This window comes from Peromyscus leucopus, chromosome 11, assembly GCF_004664715.2.
Source record: "Peromyscus leucopus breed LL Stock chromosome 11, UCI_PerLeu_2.1, whole genome shotgun sequence".
Lineage (NCBI taxonomy): Eukaryota > Metazoa > Chordata > Mammalia > Rodentia > Cricetidae > Peromyscus > Peromyscus leucopus.
In genome coordinates this window covers 2,567,139-2,575,325 of record NC_051072.1, presented here as the reverse complement: position 1 = coordinate 2,575,325, position 8,187 = coordinate 2,567,139, and the positions used below count along the sequence as shown (strand labels likewise).

Here is an 8,187-nt window from a genome sequence, read left to right as displayed (position 1 = left end):
CCTTCCTCCTGCCTGCTCTTTTCAGAGGCGGGTCTGCCTGCTTGCAGCCGGGCTTTGTGACAGGGCAGTATTGCAGGGTGAGTTGTGTGAAGCAGACTTGGGATTTATTGAGTAAAGTTTCTAAGCTGGGAGTGGAGGCAGAAGGGTCAGGAGGTATTTACAGCCGCATAATTTGAGGCTAGTCCAAGACTGTAAAAAAAAAAAAAAAAAAAAAAAAAAAAAAAAAAAAAAAAAATAATAATAATAATGCAAAAAAAGGGGGGGTTAAAGATTTACCTTTATTATCTGTGTTTAATTGCCTGTCTGTCTGTCTGTGTATCTGTGTGTGGGTGTGCACTGTGTGTGGGTGTGCAGTACATGCTCTTAACCACTGAACCATCTCCCCAGCCTCGAGGAAAAGATTTTAACATCAATTAAAGTAAAGGCATGAGGTGAGTGAGGGCGGAGCTTAGAGAAAGGACGCTGTACATCCAGAGCATGGGTGCTGCTCCGAGTGTCTCAGCAGCGAGAACTTGGTGGCTTCTGAAGTTACATTGCTCAGGGGGTTACTAAGGGGTGTGTGTGTGTCTGTGTCTGTGTCTGTGTGTGTGTGCGCACATGAGATCCCGGGTGGCTTCTGGCGTACACTGGGTAAGAGTACGGGCTAATAGGATGAAGCAGAGGCCAAAGGGACCCTCACGACACGTAGTACACAAGGAAGCGGAGGCAGGCTTGGACCGGAAACAAGGCGCTAAGCTTGTCAGGGAGATTCTCAGGAAGTCACAGCTTTAGAGCTGGGAAAGAACAAGGTTAAGCTCCCTCATCGTGCGTGCTGAGTCTTAAGCAAGTTTGCTGCTATTTTAACGTTCTTACTGAAGTGTCTGTGTGAAGAGTACTGCCTCGATGTAGACAGTCATCACAGCACATTAGTTGGGCCAGTATTCTTGACTCAGCTGCCAATAGGGTTTGATCAGACTTTCCTGTGCCCTTAATTTTCCCAGTTCCATACTGCCTCACTCTTCCTGGTGTAGATACTGCCGCCCAGTTATAGGGGCATCCGTACAAAGACTATCTCTGCTATGCCCACCCTGCTCCTTATTCACTGGTCAAAACCACTCCTGGTCTGCAGTTGGCTGCCTGCACCAGTGACATCCCCTCCCAGACCATCCATGCGGGACGGCCTCCTGAAGGAGAGGGAGGCCTGTGGGAGAGGCAAGAGTTGGCTGGTCTCTGTTCCTGGAGCGCTGTCTCATTCTGTACAGTCAGGAAGTGCTGGTGGGGGTCTTCTCTCCCACCTGGGCAGGTACAGACAGGAAAAGGAAATGAGAGAAGACTGCGATCCATGACATTGCCCTGTATTTGCTACCAACCAAGTTCTGATGGAGGAGGGTTCAGGCACAATTCAAGAAGAGACACCACACACACTTCCCAGATGTCCAGATGTCTTTCCTGATGGTGGCGGTTTGAATGAGACTGGCCCCCACTGGCTCATGTGCTTGAATGCTTGGTCCCCAGTTTGAGAAAGACATGTGACCTTATTGGAGGAGATGTGTCTTTAGGGGTGGGCTTTGAGGTTTTAGAAGCCCATGTCATGCCCAGTTAGCTCTCTAGCCCTCTGTCTCTGTCTCTGTCTTTATCTCTCTCCCTCTCCCTCCCTCTGCCTCTTGCTTGAGGATCAGATACGAGCTCTCAGCTACTGTTCCAGCAACATGCCTGCCTGCTGCCATGCTCCCTACCATGATGGCCATGGACTCACCTTCTGAAACTGTGAGCTTTCAAATAAACTCTTCTATAAGTTGCCTTGGTCATGGTGTTTTGTCATGGCAATAAAAAAAGTAACAAAGGCTCTGACCTAACATGGCTGTGAGAATCACCGCAATAAAGTCAATGGTGTCAGATTAGGATCTGGGGCTCTAGCAGCCTCCAAGCTCACTCATTTAGGACACTCCCTAGGGGTTGCCTGGGTGCAGCTGGACCCTACTGGGTAACACAGATAAGTCTCCCACATTCCAATATGCTGAAATGACCCAAAGGTCCATGAAAACATAGGTCCTAGCTCGAAGGTAGGCTGGCCTGAGATGCTTGAGACTGGGCTAAGTGGGATCCTTGGCTGGCTGTCACCTGGGAACTTGTGAGATCCCCAGAATCTCACCTCCCACCCAGGATCTGCGGGATGGACACACGGGCAAGCTTGAGCAACCTGCTCCAGCCCAAGCCTCTTACTTGAACTTAATTCAAACGTTCTAGAAAATGTGCTGGCCAGCCATGCAAATACATTCTTGCTGCCGCTTGCTCATCCTCCCGAAAGACTCCCCGTGTCTCCGAAAACTGATGACTTCAGGCTGCTGTGTGCAAAGGTCCCTCACCCCGGGACATGTAATCCAGGCACAAAGTCCAGAAAAACATGGAAAGAAAAGAGCAGACACAGGGATTAAGAAGCTGCAAAATACAACCAAATGGTGCTCTCTTCTTATCCCTTTGATTAAAAAATACCTAGATGGAGGGGAGAGGGGGGATTCGGTAGCAGAGCACTGGCTTAGTTTGCACAAAGCTCCTGGGTTTGGCTCCTAACATTATTGAGAGAGAGAGAGAGAGAGAGAGAGAGAGAGAGAGAGAGAGAGAGAGGAAAAAATTAACTCCAGGGCAGCAGGTACAGCGACTGAAGAAGCACAGAGACCTGGGTGTAGCTAAATGACAGAGTACTTTCCAACCATGTGCAAGTCTCCATGTTCAACCTTCAGTACTCAGGGCTGGTGACGACGGGAGAAGTACGGAGAAAAGAAAAGGATGCTCTGTGGGGAAATATGGACCACTTGCTGTCAGGAGCATCAGCCACAATGCAGCCCAGCATGGGGAGAGATGTGAGCATCACTCGACGCTCTTCAATGCCAGCTGCTTTCAGTGTCCTGTGAGATGACAAAAATCCGAAGAAACCGTCTCGGCCAAAAGCCATGCCTCTTCCTGTTTCTGAGACTGCAGCACTGGAATGACATGGGTCAGCCAGAAGCTGGTGGTCCCGAGGGCAGCCACGAAGGAATAAAACTTATTCCTCTCCTTTTCAAGGCACAACAATGAGTCTTTACTTCCCTGATCTGGAGCTCAGTTTTTGGAAATGGCCAGAAGTTATTCAGAATCATGCCAGCTGGTTGAGGTGGGTGAGAGAACTAAGCTCCATGCTCAGAGATAAATCTGAAATGCAGCAATAACATAACATCTCTGTGTCTTCCTGCAGGCTGTCACCTTCTTGAGTGAGGACAGTTGCGGGTCCCCAGTTATCACATTCCCAGTCTCCCACCTCCATCTCAGTTCCTACCCAGTGGTCTGCCATTATCTATGACCGCGCTTTGCTTTGTGATAAGCCCTATCCATTTGCTATGCTACAGTCTGTGGATCTCATCTGAATTCTTTCAGTGGAGATCATAAAGACCAGAGAGCCCCGGGGAGTCCAGAGCCAAATCTCTGCAACAATGTCTGCAGACTCTTGTTGTCTAAAGACCAGCTACAGTCTCTAGGAAGTAAGCCTGCATATCGGGAGAGCCGTGTTTGGCTTAGAGAAGAGGGGCTAGAGACTAGTGTCTGTCATCATTGCTAGATCAAGCTGGCATGTGGGCCCTCCATCCTCTCGGCTCCCCAAGGAGGACCCCATTGAGATAATTGTGTTCTGATTCCAGAATGAGTTGAGTGGTCCACTCCCATCCTATTTGACTCTGATACAAGTTCTCTTTGTGTCCGGGGTGTGAGCTCAGACAGCTCAGCCTGGCCAGGGCTCAAGCAGATCTCCCTGTCAGGCTGGCTCACCACCCGCTCTCTACCGGTCTCACTGGTAACCACGAGGGCTGGCTCTCTACCGGTCTCACTGGTAACCACGAGGGCTGGCCGTCTTGGTGGCTTCCCTGCTCCCGGCTCCCAGCTTTTCATCTCCTCTGTCCCCCAGCCTGGATGAGTCTAAACGCTGATCTTCATTCTGTTGGGCACCAGGACAATCAGCATCACCTAGAGTTGGAAGCAGATTCTAAGCCTGCTCCAGACCTGCAGAAGTCGTCTCCATCTCCCCCTAAGGCCTCCGGCACCCACCACAGGTAGAGGAGCTTACAGAAACAGCGGCAGGGTCTGGCCCTCCCCTCCTCCACACACGCTCTGCTCTTTTCTCTCCCAGCAGGAGAGCGCAGGCTGCCTAGGAACCAGCATGCGGTTTGGAAGCCAAGCGGTGCTCATTTGGTTTTATTTATCTTCTTGGAGCTTCGTCTATTTTGGGTCTCAGCCATTCGGAAAAGGCTTGGGCTGTTTTACACTCGCCCAGGGTGGGGTGGGAGTGCTGGAGAGAAAGTTAACATTCCTGTGCCCGTGCATCGCGGTTGTAGGCTTGCCCAGCGGCAGGCCCAGTCTCCACCTGGCCGCCTGCCCAGTAATCGATGCGGACCATCTGGGTCAGGCCCTTCCCGGGGCCGTATCTGTTGTTCTCAAAACAGAAGAGAGCGCTGCCCTTTCCTTTAGAGAAGTTCTCTTCTGGGAGGAGCAGGGCTTCTCCCCACAGCATGCCATGCCTCCCTCCAGCACTCGGTGCAAGTCACACGGCGGCGTCAGGTGATTCGGGCTATGTGTTCCTGACCAAGGGTGGTTGGCCCAGCGTTGACACGTGACTGAAACTAGCCCTTCCGGTGGTCTGTGGAGCCGCTGGCACTGAGGCTGAATGGAGTCTGTCCGAGGGATTTGTAAACTGCAATGACATCCGTGAGTGCACCCCTCACCCCGTTTTCTCCTATTCAGCAGTTTCCTGGACACCCACAGGAGCTGGGCTCATCTCAGACAAGCCCCAGATCAAAGTCGGACCCTGAGGAAGGCTTCACTTTCTTCTGAAGCCTGTCCCAGTCCTGAAAGCCCTGGACCCCCCCGGACTCGGAGCTCCCCAGAGTCTCAAACCATTGCCCTTTCAGTCAGAACGGCTTTGAACTTGATTTGTCACTCAAAAAGCTCTAACACACTCCCTCCGTGGAAGTCTTTCCGCAGCGGCCGTGGCGGAGACAAGGACCTTAAGCTCCCAATGCGGCTCTTGCCCTGTGTTTCCTCCCGCGGGAATACAGCTCCTGCCCTTGATCTGCAAAGGTCTAAGAGCCTGCTGGGCTCTCCTGGTCCCCCCTTCCCTCTGGATGCCTCAGCACCTGCACCCGGGCAGCTGCACAGTTCTCTCGCAGGGCACACAGGTACGTCTCTGTTTCCTTTGCTTCCCTGTGCACCCGAGAGCCTGTAGTCACAGCAGTTTTGGAATCCCAGGGCGTCTCTAACATCATAGACACAGAGCATCCAAACTCACCTTGAGGCTTTTAAACTCAGTGTCTGTGGAAAAAAACCGTGTTGTAGTAGATGTTTGTGGACGTGCACTTCAAGAAGAGCCATGTTCTACTACCCAATTTATTTATTTTTTTAATGTTTTCAGAAAGTGGTGGCTGGAGACGGCGCAGTGGTGAAGAACACCTGGTCCTCTTGCAGAGGCCGAGAGTTCAGCTCCTGCACCCACAGTGGGCAGTTCACAGCGGCCTGTTAACTCCAGCTCCATGGCATATGGCGCCCTCTTCTGGCCTCCACGCGTAACTGCACTCATGGAAGCCCACACATCCACACACAAAAGTAAAAATCTAAAGCAGGTATTTTCATAAGCGGAAGGACACTGGGCTACATATCTTCATCTGTAATGGAGGCAGCACTGAACTTCAAGGTTTCAATCTCTGCGAACTTCGCTTCTTTACATGGAGCAGACACTAGTATTACTAAGACGTTAGTATAATCTGGCAGAGGTTTTTTTTTTTCCCCCAAAAAACAACTTTTAAGTTCCATTTTCAAAATTTTCTTCACTATATTTACTCCTTAAAAGCTTAATTTTTATAAAATGTAAGTGAACTGCGGTGACGTAGGTTATTCAGGTCAGTTTGGGAGAACAAAATAAAAGTATTAATTCCACTGCTTATTGTAAAGAAAAAAAATCCCGAATAGCCAAAGCAATCCTAGAGAGAAGGATCACAGCTGGAGGTGTCATAAGACCTAACTTCACATTAGATCACAGTGTTATAGGGACAATGGCGGCCTGCTGTGGCATTAAAACCAGGTTGACTAGCCAGGCGGTGGTGGCGCACACCTTTAATCCCAGCACTCAGGAGGCAGAGGCAGAGGCGGGAGTCCCAGGACAGCCAGGAATGTTACACAGAGAAACCTTGTCTCAAAAAATCGAAACAACAACAAAACAAACAAACAAAAACCAGATTGACCGGTGGATGGAAGGGTGGATATTTGAAAGCTATGGCCAGCTAACTTTCCACAGTGGCAACAAAATCACACAGTGGGAAACCATACGACAAGTCCTGCTGGCAAAACTGGAAATCCCCATGCAGAAGAAGGAAATCAGATTTTTATTTTTCATCTTACATAAAAATCAACTCAGAAGCCAGGTGTGGTGGCATGTGCCATTAGTAACAGAACTCGGGAGACAGAGGCAGGTTGATCTCTGGGCTAGCCTGGTCCACATAGCAAAGTCCAGACCAGTCAGAGATACCTAGTGAGAACTGCTCTCAAAAGAAGAGACAGGCAAAAAGGGGGTGCACGGGGGGAGGGCGGGGGGGGGGGGCTGAATCTGAAGTGGATTAAGGACCTCAATTTAAAGTCTGAAGCTGCTAGAAGAAAACAAGGATGAGCTTCAATGTGTTGAGTCAGTAAGAACTTAGCGTGACCCTCACAGCGCTGGGACTACCACTGAGAAGTGGTAGATGAGGCTGCCTTACCTTCAAGGGTTTCTGCACGACGGGAGAAACAGGCAGAGCCTGCAGCCCACTGGACGGGAGAGTCTGCCTCAGACAGAGGGCTAACGTGGAGCTTAGGAACCTAGCCCAAATGCCCAAGAAACAGAGCTAGCTGCCAGTCCACAAATGGGCTAATGCCACAAATGAAGAAATGCCAGTAGCCAGTAAGTATTTTCAGAAGCGTTCAACTTTCTTAGTTGTCAGGACGATGCGAATTGAAGCTGTTTTGAGATACCGCCTCACCTAACCCCAGCCCAAACGGCTGTCAGCGAGGAATCTAGCAACAAATAACAGAGAGGACACGGAGAGGGAATGAACCTTTATTCCCTGCTGGCGGGAGTGCGCTTTAGTACAGCCAATATGGAAATCAGTTTGGAGATAGCTCAAAAAATTAAAAATAGAACTACCTACCATATGACCCAGCTATTCCACCCCTGAGCATGTACCCAGAGAACTCCATACCCCACCATGTAGAGATATTTGCACATTCATGTCTATTGCTGCTCCACTCATGATAGCAAGGAGATGGAACCAGCCAAGATGTCCATCAGCAGATGAACAGATAAGGAAAATGTGGTATGGATACACATTGAAATATCGTTTAGCTATACGCATCCAGCTATAAAGAACAATTGAAATCATGAACCTTCTAGGAAAAATGAATGGACCTAGAAAGTATAAGTAAGCAAGGGCTGGAGAGATGGCTCACTGGTTAAGAGCACTGGTTGCTCTTCCAGAAGACCTGGGTTCAATTCCCAGCACCCATTAAAAAAAAAAAGTAAGCAAGGTGACCTAAAATCATAAAGACAAGAATCCCATGTTCACCATGGTATACAAATCCTCGACTATAATGCATACATGGAGCTGTGAAAACAGATATGAGTGTGGATAACGTCTAAATACTTGGAAAGGAGGCCAAGAGTGGCATTGTTAGGTGACAAGTAGGATTATGCTCCAGAATACATGACTCCTGAGTGAGGATGAGAAGTGAATATCTTCTGGTTTCTACTCCATCATACTGTGTCTCCTCCATGGTAAACATGTGCGGGCCCACATCTTGAACTGCTAGCAAGATCGGAGAGCAAACTGGGAAAGGCACAAATCTCTGAGACTACAAAGTCGACCCCCAATGACATGTTTCCTCCAGCAAGGCCACATCTCATAAACCTATCCAAATAGTGCCATCAACTGGGGACCTAGTGTTCAAATGCCCAAGACTACGGGGGGACATCTCATTCCCACCGCGACACTCTCTGACAGGTCCGCTGGGTTTTAGTAGGTTTTTCTGTTCCTGCCATCTGAGTGGGCAGCCCTAGGCTTCCCAGACAGGCTACTGAGAAGAAACCATTCAACCATGCAAGGGGACTTGTGATGACCCCCACCCTGATTTAAACAGTTTTTAAATGCTATATTTATTTAT

At 49.5% G+C, this 8,187-nt stretch overlaps 1 long non-coding RNA gene across 1 annotated transcript; it reads left to right on the top strand.

Annotated features, from left to right (window-relative positions):
- Nucleotides 1-3,860: 3,860 nt before the first annotated feature.
- Nucleotides 3,861-5,883, top strand: LOC119088748. The gene is made up of 2 exons (XR_005092468.1): nucleotides 3,861-4,710; nucleotides 5,414-5,883. It is a non-coding gene; the product is annotated as an uncharacterized LOC119088748 (long non-coding RNA).
- The last annotated feature ends 2,304 nt before the right edge of the window (nucleotides 5,884-8,187 follow it).